At 54.4% G+C, this 15,665-nt stretch overlaps 1 protein-coding gene across 1 annotated transcript in view; it reads left to right on the forward strand.

Moving 5' to 3' along the window:
• LOC128697076 (Adenylate cyclase 3) overlaps nucleotides 1-15,665 on the forward strand; it is a 271,965-nt gene that overhangs the window by 113,522 nt on the left and 142,778 nt on the right. The window lies entirely within an intron of this gene.

Here is a 15,665-nt window from a genome sequence, read left to right on the forward strand (position 1 = left end):
CAGTAGTGGTGTGTCAGCGAGTATACCTGGGCAGTAGTGGTGTGTCAGCGAGTGTACATGGGGAGTAGTGGTTTGTCAGCGAGCGTACATGGGGAGTAGTGGTGTGTCAGCGAGTGTACATGGGGAGTAGTGGTGTGTCAGCGAGTGTACATGGGCAGTAGTGGTGTGTCAGCGAGTGTACATGGAGAGTAGTGGTGTGTCAGCGAGTGTACATGGGGAGTAGTGGTGTGTCAGCGAGTATACCTGAGCAGTAGTGGTGTGTCAGCGAGTGTACATGGGGAGTAGTGGTGTGTCAGCGAGTGTACATGGGGAGTAGTGGTGTGTCAGCGAGTGTACATGGGCAGTAGTGGTGTGTCAGTGAGTGTACATGGGGAGTAGTAGTGTGTCAGCGAGTGTACATGGGGAGTAGTGGTGTGTCAGCGAGTATACCTGGGCAGTAGTGGTGTGTCAGCGAGTGTACATGGGGAGTAGTGGTGTGTCAGCGAGTGTACATGGGGAGTAGTGGTGTGTCAGCGAGTGTACATGGGGAGTAGTGGTGTGTCAGCGAGTGTACATGGGGAGTAGTGGTGTGTCAGCGAGTGTACATGGGGAGTAGTGGTGTGTCAGCGAGTGTACCTGAGCAGTAGTAGTGTGTCAGCGAGTGTACATGGGGAGTAGTGGTGTGTCAGCGAGTGTACCTGAGCAGTAGTAGTGTGTCAGCGAGTGTACATGGGGAGTAGTGGTGTGTCAGCGAGTGTACCTGAGCAGTAGTAGTGTGTCAGCGAGTGTACATGGGCAGTAGTGGTGTGTCAGCGAGTGTACATGGGCAGTAGTGGTGTGTCAGCGAGTGTACATGGGCAGTAGTGGTGTGTCAGCGAGTGTACATGGGCAGTAGTGGTGTGTCAGCGAGTGTACATGGGCAGTAGTGGTGTGTCAGCGAGTGTACATGAGCAGTAGTGGTGTGTCAGCGAGTGTACATGGGCAGTAGTGGTGTGTCAGCGAGTGTACATGGGCAGTAGTGGTGTGTCAGCGAGTGTACATGGGGAGTAGTGGTGTGTCAGCGAGTGTACATGGGCAGTAGTGGTGTGTCAGCGAGTGTACATGGGCAGTAGTGGTGTGTAAGCGAGTGTACATGGGCAGTAGTGGTGTGTCAGCGAGTATACCTGGGCAGTAGTGGTGTGTCAGCGAGTGTACATGGGCAGTAGTGGTGTGTCAGCGAGTGTACATGGGCAGTAGTGGTGTGTCAGCGAGTGTACATGGGCAGCAACATTAACAGTAATTGCTCAGTGGTGATATGTAATAATGTGATGGTAATTAGTTTCCAACTTAAAACGTTATTAGCGACTTGACGTTAAGATTAGTTGATTAGCAACGCAGTGCCCCCTGCGTTGGTGTCAGGAGACCTGCCCTCTGGCTCTCGTTGGTGTCAGGAAACCTGCCCTCTGGCCCTCGTTGGTGTCAGGAAACCTGCCCTCTGGCTCTCGTTGGTGTCAGGACACCTGCCCTCTGGCCCTCGTTGGTGTCAGGAAACCTGCCCTCTGGCTCTCGTTTGTGTCAGGTGACCTGCCCTCTGGCCCTCGTTGGTGTCAAGAGACCTGCCCTCTGGCCCTCGTTGGTGTCAGGAGACCTGCCCTCTGGCCCTCATTGGTGTCAGGAGACCTGCCCTCTGGCCCTCGTTGGTGTCAGGAAACCTGCCCTCTGGCTCTCGTTTGTGTCAGGTGACCTGCCCTCTGGCCCTCGTTGGTGTCAGGAGACCTGCCCTCTGGCCCTCGTTGGTGTCAGGATACCTGCCCTCTGGCCCTCATTGGTGTCAGGAGACCTGCCCTCTGGCCCTCATTGGTGCCAGGAGACCTGCCCTCTGGCCCTCATTGGTGTCAGGAGACCTGCCCTCTGGCTCTCGTTTGTGTCAGGTGACCTGCCCTCTGGCCCTCGTTGGTGTCAGGAGACCTGCCCTCTGGCCCTCGTTGGTGTCAGGAGACCTGCCCTCTGGCCCTCGTTGGTGTCAGGAGACCTGCCCTCTGGCCCTCATTGGTATCAGGAGACCTGCCCTCTGGCCCTCATTGGTGTCAGGAGACCTGCCCTCTGGCCCTCGTTGGTGTCAGGAGACCTGCCCTCTGGCCCGCATTGGCGTCAGGAGACCTGCCCTTTGGCCCTCGTTGGTGTCAGGAGACCTGCCCTCTGGCCCTCGTTGGTGTCAGGAGATCTGCCCTCTGGCCCTCGTTGGTGTCAGGAGACCTGCCCTCTGGCCCTCATTGGTGTCAGGAGACCTGCCCTCTGGCCCTCATTGGTGTCAGGAGACCTGCCCTCTGGCCCTCGTTGGTGTCAGGAGACCTGCCCTCTGGCCCGTATTGGCGTCAGGAGACCTGCCGTTTGGCCCTCGTTGGTGTCAGGAGACCTGCCCTCTGGCCCTCGTTGGTGTCAGGAGACCTGCCCTCTGGCCCTCATTGGTGTCAGGAGACCTGCCCTCTGGCACTCAATGGTGTCAGGAGACCTGCCCTCTGGCCCTCGTTGGTGTCAGGAGACCTGCCCTCTGGCACTCGTTGGAGTCAGGAGACCTGCCCTCTGGCTCTCGTTGGTGTCAGGAGACCTGCCCTCTTGCCCTCGTTGGTGTCAGGAGACCTGCCCTCTGGCCCTCATTGGTGTCAGGAGACCTGCCCTCTGGCCCTCGTTTGTGTCAGGAGACCTGCCCTCTGGCTCTCGTTGAAGTCAGGAGACCTGCCCTCTGGCTCTCGTTGGTGTCAGGACACCTGCCCTCTGGCCCTCGTTGGTGTCAGGAGACCTGCCCTGTGGCCCTCGTTGGTGTCAGGAGACCTGCCCTCTGGCCCTCGTTGGTGTCAGGAGACCTGCCCTCTGGCCCTCATTGGTGTCAGGAGACCTGCCCTCTGGCACTCAATGGTGTCAGGAGACCTGCCCTCTGGCCCTCGTTGGTGTCAGGAGACCTGCCCTCTGGCACTCGTTGGAGTCAGGAGACCTGCCCTCTGGCTCTCGTTGGTGTCAGGAGACCTGCCCTCTTGCCCTCGTTGGTGTCAGGAGACCTGCCCTCTGGCCCTCATTGGTGTCAGGAGACCTGCCCTCTGGCCCTCGTTTGTGTCAGGAGACCTGCCCTCTGGCTCTCGTTGAAGTCAGGAGACCTGCCCTCTGGCTCTCGTTGGTGTCAGGACACCTGCCCTCTGGCCCTCGTTGGTGTCAGGAGACCTGCCCTGTGGCCCTCGTTGGTGTCAGGAGACCTGCCCTCTAGCCCTCGTTGGCGTCAGAAGACCTGCCCTCTGGCCCTCGTTGGTGTCAGGAGACCTGCCCTCTGGCCCTCATTGGTGTCAGGAGAAATGCCCTCTGGCCCTCGTTGGTGTCAGGAGACCTGCCTTCTGGCCCTCTTAGGAGTCAGGAGACCTGCCCTCTGGCTCTCGTTGGTGTCAGGAGATTTGCCCTCTGGCCCTCGTTGGTGTCAGGAGACCTGCCCTCTGGCCCTCCTTGATGTCAGGAGACCTGCCCTCTGGCCCTCCTTGGTGTCAGGAGACCTGCCCTCTGGCCCTCGGTGTCAGGAGACCTGCCCTCTGGCCCTTGTTGGTGTCAGACCTGCCCTCTGGCCCTTGTTCGTGGCAGCAGACCTGCTCTCTGGCACCTTAATGGTGGCAGCAGACCTGCTGTCTGGCACCTTGGTGGTGGCAGCAGACCTGCTCTCTCGTACCTTAATGGTGGCAGCAGACCTGCTCTCTGGCACCTTAATGGTGGCAGCAGACCTGCTCTCTGGCACCTTAATGGTGGCAGCAGACCTGCTCTCTGGCACTTTAATGGTGGCAGGAGACCTGTTCTCTGGCACCTTAATGGTGGCAGCAGACCTGCTCTATGGCACCTTGGTTGTGGCAGCAGACCTGCTCTCTGGCACCTTAATGGTGGCAGCAGACCTGCTCTGTGGCACCTTAATGGTGGCAGCAGACCTGCTTTCTGGCACCTTAATAGTGGCAGCAGACATGCTCTCTGGCACCTTGGTGGTGGCAGCAGACCTGCTCTCTCGTACCTTAATGGTGGCAGCAGACCTGCTCTCTGGCACCTTAATGGTGGCAGCAGACCTGCTCTCTGGCATCTTAATGGTGGCAGCAGACCTGCTCTCTGGTACCTTAATGGTGGCAGCAGACCTGCTCTCTGGCATCTTAATGGTGGCAGCAGACCTGCTTTGTGGCACCTTAATGGTGGCAGCAGACCTGCTCTCTGGCACCTTAATGGTGGCAGCAGACCTGCTCTCTGGCATCTTGGTGGTGGCAGCAGACCTGCTCTCTCGTACCTTAATGATGGCAGCAGACCTGCTCTCAGGCACCTTAATGGTGGCAGCAGACCTGCTTTCTGGCACCTTAATGGTGGCAGCAGACCTGCTCTGTGGCACCTTAATGGTGGCAGCAGACCTGCTCTCTGGTACCTTAATGGTGGCAGCAGACCTGCTCTCTGACACCTTAATGGTGGCAGCAGACCTGCTCTCTGGCACCTTGGTGGTGGCAGCAGACCTGCTGTCTGGCACCTTGGTGGTGGCAGCAGACCTGCTCTCTTGCACCTTGGTAGTGGCAGCAGACCTGCTCTCTGGCACCTTGGTGGTAGCAGCAGACCTGCTCTCTGGCACCTTAATGGTGGCAGCAGATCTGCTCTGTGGCACCTTAATGGTGGCAGCAGACCTGCTCTGTGGCACCTTAATGGTGGCAACAGACCTGCTTTGTGGCACCTTAATGGTGGCAGCAGACATGCTCTCTGGCACCTTGGTGGTGGCAGCAGACATGCTCTCTCGTACCTTAATGGTGGCAGAAGACCTGCTCTCTGGCATCTTAATGGTGGCAGCAGACCTGCTCTCTGGCACCTTAATGGTGGCAGCAGACCTGCTCTCTGGCACCTTAATGGTGGCAGCAGACCTGCTTTGTGGCACCTTAATGGTGGCAGCAGACCTGCTCTCTGGCACCTTAATGGTGGCAGCAGACCTGCTCTCTGGCACCTTGGTGGTGGCAGCAGACCTGCTCTCTCGTACCTTAATGGTGGCAGCAGACCTGCTCTCTGGCACCTTAATGGTGGCAGCAGACCTGCTTTCTGGCACCTTGATGGTGGCAGCAGACCTGCTCTGTGGCACCTTAATGGTGGCAGCAGACTGCTCTCTGGCACCTTAATGGTGGCAGCAGACCTGCTCTGTGGCACCTTAATGGTGGCAGCAGACCTGCTCTCTCATACCTTAATGGTGGCAGCAGACCTGCTCTCTGGCACCTTAATGGTGGCAGCAGACCTGCTCTGTGGCACCTTAATGTTGGCAGCAGACCTGCTCTCTGGCACCTTAATGGTGGCAGCAGACCTGCTCTGTGGCACCTTAATGGTGGCAGCAGACCTGCTCTCTGGCACCTTAATGGTGGCAGCAGACATGCTCTGTGGCACCTTAATTGTGGCAGCAGACCTGCTCTCTGGCACCTTGGTGGTGGCAGCAGACCTGCTGTCTGGCACCTTGGTGGTGGCAGCAGACCTGCTCTCTTGCACCTTGGTGGTGGCAGCAGACCTGCTCTCTGGCACCTTGGTGGTGGCAGCAGACCTGCTCTCTGGCACCTTGGTGGTGGCAGCAGACCTGCTCTCTGGCACCTTAATGTTGGCAGCAGACCTGCTCTGTGGCACCTTAATGGTGGCAGCAGACCTGCTTTGTGGCACCTTAATGGTGGCAGCAGACATGCTCTCTGGCACCTTGGTGGTGGCAGCAGACCTGCTGTCTCGTACCTTAATGGTGGCAACAGACCTGCTTTGTGGCACCTTAATGGTGGCAGCAGACCTGCTCTCTGGCACCTTAATGGTGGCAGCAGACCTGCTCTCTGGCACCTTGGTGGTGGCAGCAGACCTGCTCTCTGGCACCTTAACGGTGGCAGCAGACCTGCTTTCTGGCACCTTAATGGTGGCAGCAGACCTGCTCTGTGGCACCTTAATGGTGGCAGCAGACCTGCTCTGTGGCACCTTAATGGTGGCAGCAGACCTGCTCTGTGTCACCTTAATGGTGGCAGCAGACCTGCTCTCTCGTACCTTAATGGTGGCAGCAGACCTGCTCTCTGGCACCTTAACGGTGGCAGCAGACCTGCTTTCTGGCACCTTAATGGTGGCAGCAGACCTGCTCTGTGGCACCTTAATGGTGGCAGCAGACCTGCTCTGTGGCACCTTAATGGTGGCAGCAGACCTGCTCTGTGGCACCTTAATGGTGGCAGCAGACCTGCTCTCTGGCACCTTAATGGTGGCAGCAGACCTACTCTGTGGCACCTTAATTGTGGCAGCAGACCTGCTCTCTGGCACCTTAATGGTGGCAGCAGACCTGCTCTCTGGCACCTTAATGGTGGCAGCAGACCTGCTCTCTGGCACCTTAATGGTGGCAGCAGACATGCTCTCTGGCACCTTGGTGGTGGCAGCAGACCTGCTCTCTCGTACCTTAATGGTGGCAGCAGACCTGCTCTCTGGCACCTTAATGGTGGCAGCCGACCTGCTCTCTGGCACCTTAATGGTGGCAGCAGACCTGCTCTCTGGCACCTTGCTGGTGGCAGCAGATCTGCTGTCTGGCACCTTGGTGGTGGCAGCAGACCTGCTCTCTTGCACCTTGGTGGTGGCAGCAGACCTGCTCTCTGGCACCTTGGTGGTGGCAGCAGACCTGCTCTCTGGCACCTTGGTGGTGGCAGCAGACTTCCTCTCTGATTCATCGTGTCACTAACACATACCATGACCCTGAGCATGACCCTGCTAGAATATGACCCTGAGTATGACCCTGCTAGAATATGACCCTGAGTATGACCCTGCTAGAATATGACCCTGAGTATGACCCTGCTAGAATATGACCCTGAGTATGACCCTGCTAGAATATGACCCTGAGTATGACCCTGCTAGAATATGACCCTGAGTATAACCCTGCTAGAATATGACCCTGATTATGACCCTGCTAGAATATGACCCTGATTATGACCCTGCTAGAATATGACCCTGAGTATTACCCTGCTAGAATATGACCCTGAGTATGACCCTGCTAGAATATGACCCTGAGTATGACCCTGCTAGAATATGACCCTGAGTATGACCCTGCTAGAATATGACCCTGAGTATGACCCTGCTAGAATATGACCCTGAGTTTGACCCTGCTAGAATATGACCCTGAGTATGACCCTGCTAGAATATGTCCCTGAGTATGACCCTGCTAGAATATGACCCTGAGTATGACCCTGCTAGAATATGACCCTGAGTATGACCCTGCTAGAATATGACCCTGAGTATGACCCTGCTCGAATATGACCCTGAGTATGACCCTGCTAGAATATGACTCTGAGTATGACCCTGCTAGAATATGACCCTGAGTATGATCCTGCTAGAATATGACCCTGAGCATGACCCTGCTAGAATATGACCCTGAGTATGACCCTGCTAGAATATGACCATGAGTATAACCCTGCTAGAATATGACCCTGAGTATGACCCTGCTAGAATATGACCCTGAGTATGGCCCTGCTAGAATATGACCCTGAGTATGGCCCTGCTAGAATATGACCCTGAGTATGACCCTGCTAGAATATGACCCTGAGTATGACCCTGCTAGAATATGACCCTGAGTATGGCCCTGCTAGAGTATGACCCTGAGTATGACCCTGCTAGAATATGACCCTGAGTATGACCCTGCTAGAATATGACCCTGAGTATGACCCTGCTAGAATATGACCCTGAGTATGGCCCTGCTAGAATATGACCCTGAGTATGGCCCTGCTAGAATATGACCCTGAGTATGACCCTGCTAGAATATGACCCTGAGTATGACCCTGCTAGAATATGACCCTGAGTATGGCCCTGCTAGAATATGACCCTGAGTATGACCCTGCTAGAATATGACCCTGAGTATGACCCTGCTAGAATATGACCCTGAGTATGACCCTGCTAGAATATGACCCTGAGTATGGCCCTGCTAGAATATGACCCTGAGTATGACCCTGAGTATGACCCTGCTAGAATATGACCCTGAGTATGGCCCTGCTAGAATATGACCCTGAGTATGACCCTGCTAGAATATGACCCTGAGTATGACCCTGCTAGAATATGACCCTGAGTATGACCCTGCTAGAATATGACCCTGAGTATGACCCTGCTAGAATATGACCCTGAGTATGACCCTGCTAGAATATGACCCTGAGTATGACCCTGCTAGAATATGACCCTGAGTATGACCCTGAGTATGACCCTGCTAGAATATGACCCTGAGTATGACCCTGTCAGTGTTGACAGTCTTGAGAGACGTCACGAACGCTCGCTTACAGTTGTTATAAGTGTTGATAGCTCTCAAAGACTACGTAAAATAGTAGTACTAATAATAGTAGTAACAGTAACAGTTGAAGTGTCAGCACGCCTCTGACAAGACAGTGTTGGAGTGAGTGATGATGAAAGTGTTTCTTCTTCTTCAGGTCACCCTGCCTTGGTGGGAGACTGTCTATGTGTTGATCAAAAATAGAAGCAGTGGTAGTAATAGTAAATGTGCTAGTAGTGGTAGTAAAAGTAGTATTATTAGTGGTAGTTTTAGTAGTAGTAATAGTAATTGTATTAGTGCTAGTAGTAGTAATTGTAGTAGTGCTAATAGTAGTACTAGTAGTAGCAGTAGTACTAGTACTACTACAAGTAGGTAGAGAAGTGGATGGCGGCAGCAGCGGCAATGATGAGTAGGTGGTTGGTGGTCGTGGTAGTAGTAGTAATAGTAGTCGTAGTGGTAGTCGTAGTTGTAGTCGTGGTTGTGGAGTCGTGGTAGTAGTCGTGTAGTAGTAGTAGTGGTCGTAGTGGTAGTGGTCGTAGTAGGTTGTGGTAGTAGTAATAGGTAGTAGTAGGTAGTAGTCGTAGGCAGGTAGTCGTGGTAAGTAGTAGTCGCATGATAGTAGTAGTAGTCGTGAGTGGTGGTGATGGTAGTGTAGTCGTGTGGGGTAGGGTAGTAGTAGGGGGATGGTAGGTGGGATGGTAGGTAGTCGTGGGGTGGTAGTCGTTGTGGTAGGTGGTGGTGGCGGCAGGCGGCGGTGGTGGAGTGGTGGTATGGTGGTGGTGGTAGGTGGTGGTAGTGGTGGCGGCAGCGGTGGTGGTGGCGGCGGTGGTAGTGGTGGTGGTGGTGGTGCGTGGCGGTGGTGGTGGTGGTGGTGGCGGCGGTGGTGGTAGGTGGTGGTGGTGGTGGTGGTAGGTGGTTGCAGGCGGTGGTGGTAGTGGTGGTGGTGGTAGTGGTGGTGGTGGTGGTGGTGGTGGTGGTGGTGGTGGTGGCGGCAGCAGCGGCAGCGGCGGCAGTGGTGGTGTAGTGGTAGGCGGTGGTGGTGGTGTGGTGGTGGCGGCGGCAGCGGCAGCGGCGGCGGTGGTGGTGGTGGTGGCGGTGGCGGTGGTGGTGGTGGTGGTAGGTGGTGGCGGCGGCCGGCGGCGGCGGCGGCGGCGGCGGTATGGTAGGCAGCGGTGGCGGTGGTGGTGGTGGTGGTGGTGGTGGTGGCGGCGGCGGCGGCGGCGGCAGGCGGTGGTGGTAGGTGGTGGCGGCGGCGGCGGCGGCGGCAGCGGCGGCGGCGGCAGCGGCGGTGGTAGTGGTGGTGGCGGCAGGCGCAGGCGGCGGCGGCAGGGTGTGGTGGTGGTGGTGGCGGCGGCAGGCGGCAGGCGGCGGCAGGCAGGCGGCGGCAGCGGCGGTAGTGGTAGTGGCGGTGGTAGTTGTGGTGATGGTGGTGATGGTGGTGGTGATGGTGGTGGTGCGTGTGGTGGTGGTGGTGGTGGTGGTGGTGGTGGGGGTGGTGTTGGCGAGTAGGTAGGTGGTGGTGGTGGTGGTGGTGGTGATAGTGGTGGTGGATGGTAGTGGTAGTGGTGGTGGTGGTGGTGGTGGTGGTGGTGGTGGTGGTGGTGGTGTGGTGGCGGCGGTGGTGGCGGTGGTGGTGGTGGTGGTGGCAGGCGGTGGTGGCGGTGGTGGCGGTGGTGGTGGTGGTGGTGGTGGTGGCGTGGTGGTGGTAGGTGGTAGGTGGTGGCGGCAGGTGGTGGCGGTGGGGTAGTGGTGGTGGTGGTGGTGGTGGTGGTGGCAGTGGTGGTGGTGGTGGTGGGAGTGGTGGCAGTGGTGGTGGTGGAGGTGGTGGTGGTGGTGGTGGTGGCAGGTGGTGGTGGTGTGGCGGTGGCAGCGGCAGGTAGTAAGCAGACCGGCGGCAGGCGGTGGAGTGGTGGTGGTGGTGGTGGAGTGGTGGTGACGGTGGTGGTGGTGGTGGTGGTGGCGTGGTGGTGGTGGTAGTGGTGGTGGTATGTGGTGGCGGTGGTGGTGGTGGTAGCGGTGGTAGTGGCGGTGGGAGTGGTGGTAGGTGGCGGTGGAGTGGTAGTAGTAGTGAGTGGTGGCGGCAGGCAGTGGCGGTAGTGGTGGTGGTAGTGGTAGCGGTAGTGGTAGGTGGTGGTAGGTGGTGGTGGTGGTTAGTGGCAGGTGGTAGTGGTGGTGGTGGTGGCGGCAGCGGTGTGGTGGTGGTGGCGATACAATGGTGGTGATAGGTGGTGGTGGTGGTGGCGGCGGCAGGCGGTGGCAGCGGCGGCGGTGGTGGTGGTGGATGGTGGTGGTGGCGGCGGCGGTGGCGGCGGCGGCGGTGGTGGTGGTGGGGGCGGCAGCGGTGGTGGTGGTGGTGGTGGTGGCGGCGGCAGGCGGTAGGTGGTGGTGGTGGTAGGTGTGTGGTGGTGGCGGCAGGCGGCGGTGGCAGCGGCGGCAGCGGCAGGCGGTGGTGGCGGCGGTGGTGGTGGTGGTAGCGGTGGTGGATGGTGGCGGTGGTGGTGGTGGTAGGTAGGTGGTGGCAGGCGGTGGTGGTGGTGGAGTAGGTGGCGGTGGTGGTGGTGGTGGCGGTGGTGGTGGTGGTGGTGGAGTGATGGCGGTGGTGGTGGTGGTGGGTGGCGGCGGCGGTGGTGGTGGTGGTGGTGGCGGTGTTGGTGGTGGTGGTGGCGGTGTTGGTGGTGGTTTTGGCGGCGGCGGCGGTGGTGGTGGTGGTGGCGGTGTTGGTGGTGGTGGTAATGGCGGTGGTGGTAATGGCGGCGGTGGTGGTGGTGATGGTGGCGGTGGTGGTAGGTGGTAGGTGGCGGCGGACGGCGGTGGTGGTGGTGGTAGTGGTGGTGTTGTGGCGGCAGCAGGCAGCAGGCAGGCAGCAGTAGTAGTAGCAGCAGTAGCAGTAGCAGCAGTAGTAGCAGTAGTAGCAGTAGTAGTAGTAAAGTCTGGCAGACATCTTAAGAAGCTGAGAACAAAAAATAAGAAGCAAAAATCTTCATATATTCGTTAAAAATAGATTTATATTTTTTCGCCGAAAGTCGATTAATTATGCATCAGAAAAAGTCAATATTCTTTGTAAACGCCCCGGGGGGGTGAGGGGGGTGAGGGGGGTGAGGGGGTGAGGAGGGTGAGGGGGGTGAGGGGGTGAGGGGGGTGAGGGGGTGAGGGGGGTGAGGGGGGTGAGGGGGTGAGGGGGGTGAGAGGGGTGAGGGGGGTGAGAGGGGTGAGGGAGGTGAGGGGGTGAGGGGGGTGAGGGGGGTGACGGGGTGACGGGGTGACGGGGTGACGGGGTGAGAGGGGTGAGGGGGGTGAGGGGGTGAGAGGTGTCAGGGGGGGTGAGGGGGTGAGGGGGGGAGGGGGTGAGAGGGGTGAGAGGGGTGAGAGGGGTGAGGGGGGTGAGAGGGGTGAGGGAGGTGAGGGGGTGAGAGGGGTGAGGGGGTGAGGGGGGTGAGGGGGTGAGGGGGTGAGAGGGGTGAGGGAGGTGAGGGGGTGAGAGGGGTGAGGGGGGTGAGGGGGTGAGGGTGGTGAGGGGGTGAGGGGGGTGAGAGGGGTGAGGGGGTGAGGGAGGTGAGGGGGGTGAGGGGGTGAGAGGGGTGAGGGGGTGAGGGGGGTGAGAGGGTGAGGGGGGCGAGAGGGTGAGGGGTCAGTGAGGGGGTGAGGGGGGTGAGGGGGGTGAGAGGGTGAGGGGGTGAGGGGGGTGAGGGAGGTGAGGGGGGGGTGAGGGGGGTAACAAAAGTGACCTTGGACTGCCTTTTTTTAATAATTTGTGAGTCAGGATATTTCTATTATTTTGAATAATTTTGAAAGATTCTTCGAGACGTTGGTTTTACATGAGCAAGTATTGAGACGTTTCTGTTGCGGCAACGTTTCGCTCTCCATGAGTATTGTCAGCATATTACAAGCATTACAGTGTTGATGGTACACTGTCAGTGCTTACAGTGAAGGTACACTGTCACTGGTTACAGTGATGGTACACTGTCAGTGGTTACAGTGATGGTACACTGTCACTGGTTACAGTAATGTTACACTGTCAGTGGTTACAGTGATGGTACACTGTCACTGGTTACAGTGATGGTACACTGTCAGTGGTTACAGTGATGGTACACTGTCAGTGGTTACAGTGATGGTACACTGTCAGTGGTTACAGTGATGGTACACTGTCAGTGGTTACAGTGATGGTACACTGTCAGTAGTTACAGTGATGGTACACTGTCAGTGGTTACAGTGATGGTACACTGTCAGTGGTTACAGTGATGGTACACAGTCAGTGGTTACAGTGATGGTACACTGTCACTGGTTACAGTGATGGTACACTGTCACTGGTTACAGTGATGGTACACTGTCAGTGGTTACAGTGAAGGTACACTGTCAATGGTTACAGTGATGGTACACTGTCACTGGTTACAGTGAAGGTACACTGTCAATGGTTACAGTGATGGTACACTGTCAGTGGTTACAGTGAAGGTACACTGTCAATGGTTACAGTGATGGTACACTGTCAATGGTTACAGTGGTGGTACACTGTCAGTGGTTACAGTGATGGTACACTGTCAGTGCTTACAGTGATGGTACACTGTCAATGATTACAGTGATGGTACACTGTCAATGGTTACAGTGGTGGTACACTGTGAGTGGTTACAGTGATGGTACACTGTCAGTGGTTACAGTGATGGTACACTGTCAGTGGTTACAGTGATGGTACACTGTCAGTGGTTACAGTGGTGGTACACTGTCAGTGGTTACAGTGATGGTACACTGTCAGTGGTTACAGTGATGGTACACTGTCAGTGCTTACAGTGATGGTACACTGTCAGTGGTTACAGTGATGGTACACTGTCAATGGTTACAGTGATGGTACACTGTCAGTGGTTACAGTGATGGTACACTGTCAGTGGTTACAGTGATGGTACACTGTCAATGATTACAGAGGTGGTACACTGTCAGAGGTTACAGTGATGGTACATTGCCATGGGTACAGTGATGGTACGCTGTCAGTGGTTACAGTGATTGTACAGTCACTGGTTACTGTGATGGTACACTGTCACTGGTTACAGTGATGGTACACTGTCAGTGGTTACAGTGATGGTACACTGTCACTGGTTACAGTGATGGTACACTGTCAGTGGTTACAGTGATGGTACACTGTCACTGGTTACAGTGATGGTACACTGTCAGTGGTTACAGTGATGGTACACTGTCACTGGTTACAGTGATGGTACACTGTCACTGGTTACAGTGATGGTACACTGTCACTGGTTACAGTGATAGTACACTGTCATTGGTTACAGTGATGGTACACTCAGTGGTTACAGTGATGGTACACTGTCAGTGGTTACAGTGATGGTACACTGTCAGTGGTTACAGTGATGGTACACTCTCAGTAGTTACAATTATGGTACACTGTCACTGGTTACAGTGATAGTACACTGTCACTGGTTACAGAAGTGGATGTTGACAGTACATCACTTGTAGTAGTGACAGGGGACCTTAGGGCTGTAAACTGTACCCAGCTCTAACAGTATATGTACACCGTAAGGTTGATTCAGTGCATGTACACCGAGGGTTGATACAGTACATGTACACCCAGGGTAGATACAGTACATGTACACCTAGGGTAGATACAGTACATGTACACCCAGGGTAGATACAGTACATGTACACCCAGGGTAGATACAGTACATGTACACCTAGGGTAGATACAGTACATGTACACCCAGGGTAGATACAGTACATGTACACCCAGGGTAGATACAGTACATGTACACCTAGGGTAGATACAGTACATGTACACCCAGGGTAGATACAGTACATGTACACCCAGGGTAGATACAGTACATGTACACCCAGGGTAGATACAGTACATGTACACCCAGGGTAGATACAGTACATGTACACCCAGGGTAGATACAGTACATGTACACCTAGGGTAGATACAGTACATGTACACCCAGGGTAGATACAGTACATGTACACCCAGGGTAGATACAGTACATGTACACCCAGGGTAGATACAGTACATGTACACCCAGGGTAGATACAGTACATGTACACCCAGGGTAGATACAGTACATGTACACCTAGGGTAGATACAGTACATGTACACCCAGGGTAGATACAGTACATGTACACCCAGGGTAGATACAGTACATGTACACACAGGGTAGATACAGTACATGTACACCCAGGGTAGATACAGTACATGTACACCCAGGGTAGATACAGTACATGTACACCCAGGGTAGATACAGTACATGTACACACAGGGTAGATACAGTACATGTACACCCAGGGTAGATACAGTACATGTACACCCAGGGTAGATACAGTACACTCAACAAGTGAAAGACTGCGGGAAGCCACGAGCCCAGTCTAGAAGTAGTATTAGTAGTAGTAGTAGTAGAAATAGTAATAGTTGATACTCATAGTAGTAGTTACTGGTAGTAGTTAGTGTTAGTAGTAATAGTAGTAGAAACGGTAGTAGTAGAAATACTAGCAGTTGGTAGTCAGAGTATTAGTTTTAATAGTAGTAGTTAGTTTTAATAGTAGTATTTAGTGGTAATAATAGTAGTTTGGTAATAGTAGTAGTTAGTAGCAGTAGTAGTAGTTAGTAGCAGTAGTAGTAGTAATAGTAGTAATAGTGGTGGTAGTAGTAGTAGTAGTAGTAGTAGTAGAAGTTAGTAGCAGTAGTAATAGCATTTAGTAGTAGTAATAGTACTTAGTAGTAATAGTAGTAATTGGTAGTAATAGTAGTAGTAATTAGTAGTAATAGTAGTAGTAGTTAATAATAATAATAATAATAATAGTAGTATTAATTAGTAGTGTGGTTAGTAGTAATAGTGATAGTAGTAACAGCAGTGGTAGTAATAGTTAGTAACAGTAGTAGTACTAGTTATTATTACTAGCAGTAGTTAGTAGTAGTAATAGTAGTGGTAGTAGTAACAGTATTAGTAGTAACAGTAGTAGTTAGTGGTAATGTTAGTAACGGTAACTTTTACTTTAGTAATGACATAATTGAGAGTGTTAGAGAAGTGTTTATAATTGAGATACAACCTGCCTCTCTAGTGTTTAACAGCGTCACAAGTCAACATTAATAATGATTCAGAGTGGGTTTTTTTTTTGCTAGTTTTGGCGTATTTGATCACAAATGTGGCGTTGTTCACACCAGATGACTGGGAAAACACCAGTGTTGTTCAAGGTGTTGCACACCAGTGTTGTTCAAGGTGTTGCACACCAGTGTTGTTCTTCTTGTAGGTTTCCTGTAGGCTTAGGCTTTTCTTGTGGGCTTCCTCTAGATTTAGAATGTTATCAGGTGTGTGGCTGAGAACGTCGAGAATGATGACCTCTCACAGATGTCTTCTTCAAGTGTGACCTGGACTTCTGCTACTTCTGCCTTCAGTTTCTGCTGTAGATTCTTCATGTCTGAACGTTTGGG

This window comes from Cherax quadricarinatus, chromosome 49 (genome assembly GCF_038502225.1).
Source record: "Cherax quadricarinatus isolate ZL_2023a chromosome 49, ASM3850222v1, whole genome shotgun sequence".
Classification (NCBI taxonomy): Eukaryota; Metazoa; Arthropoda; class Malacostraca; order Decapoda; family Parastacidae; genus Cherax; species Cherax quadricarinatus.